Below are 1,104 nucleotides of genomic sequence, written 5' to 3' on the forward strand. Positions count from 1 at the left end.
CATACGGCTGGCCCTGGTCACGTCCCTCCCGACACCGATGATGAGCGTGTCGTCCGCATAGCAGACGACACGCACACCGGGTGGGAGGGGCCCGCACAACGCCGAGTTGTACCCCAGGTTCCACAGAAGTGGGCCCAACACGGACCCCCGGGGCACTCCTCGGCGGACCCTTCGTCGTACCATAGTACCCCCCCCGACGGGGGTACTCCACCTCTCTGTCCGCGAGGTAGTCCCGGATCACAGCCCGCAGATACGGGGGCACTCCGTGTTCACAGAGCGCCCCGCGTATCGCGTCCCAGCGGAGGGTGTTAAAGGCGTTGGCCACGTCCAGGCTCACAGCCAACGCCACCCCCCCCCGGGAGACCGCCAGCTCCGCGACGGCACGGACGCGCTCGATAGCATCGAGCGTCGACCGGCCCCCGCGGAAACCAAACTGGCAGTCGGCCAGTCCGGGACCACCCGCGGACAGCCCCCTCGAGAGGCGGGCAGCGAGCACGTGCTCGAAAAGCTTACCCGCCTCGTCGAGGAGGCATATCGGTCGGTACGCCGAAGGGTCGTCGGCGGGCTTGCCCTTCTTCGGGACCAGGGCCAGCCGTCCCCGCTTCCACGCGAGCGGGACCCGCCCAGACATCAGGCAGCCGTCCAGCAGCCGCCTGAGTCTGGGCCCGAGGACGCGCAGGGCCAAGCGCAGCGCCCTTCCGGGGATGCCGTCCGGCCCCGGGGCCTTGCTCCGGCCACCGAGGCTTGCGACGGCCCCCGCGAACTCCTCCTCATCGACCCCCATGTCGGCGGACCAGGTGAACTGGGCCGCCGGCTCGAGCGGCCGGCAGCCCTCCTCCGGATCGTCCGGAAAGAAGGCGCCGACCACACGCTCGAGCACAGGGAGGTCGAGACTCTCGGTGACCGGGGGGGCGGCGGGCCGCACACGTCCAAGGACGATGCGGTACGGCCGCCCCCACGGGTCGCCGTCCAGAGTCCGGAGGAGCTCGCTCCAGGCGCCGGCCTTGGCCCTCTTAATGGCCGCCTGCAGTCCCACCCTCGCCCCGCGGTATTCCTCGTATAACGAGGATTCCACCGCGGGGTCGCGGATGCGTCTACGGCGGG

Source organism: Dufourea novaeangliae, unplaced genomic scaffold, assembly GCF_001272555.1.
Source record: "Dufourea novaeangliae isolate 0120121106 unplaced genomic scaffold, ASM127255v1 scaffold247, whole genome shotgun sequence".
NCBI lineage: Eukaryota > Metazoa > Arthropoda > Insecta > Hymenoptera > Halictidae > Dufourea > Dufourea novaeangliae.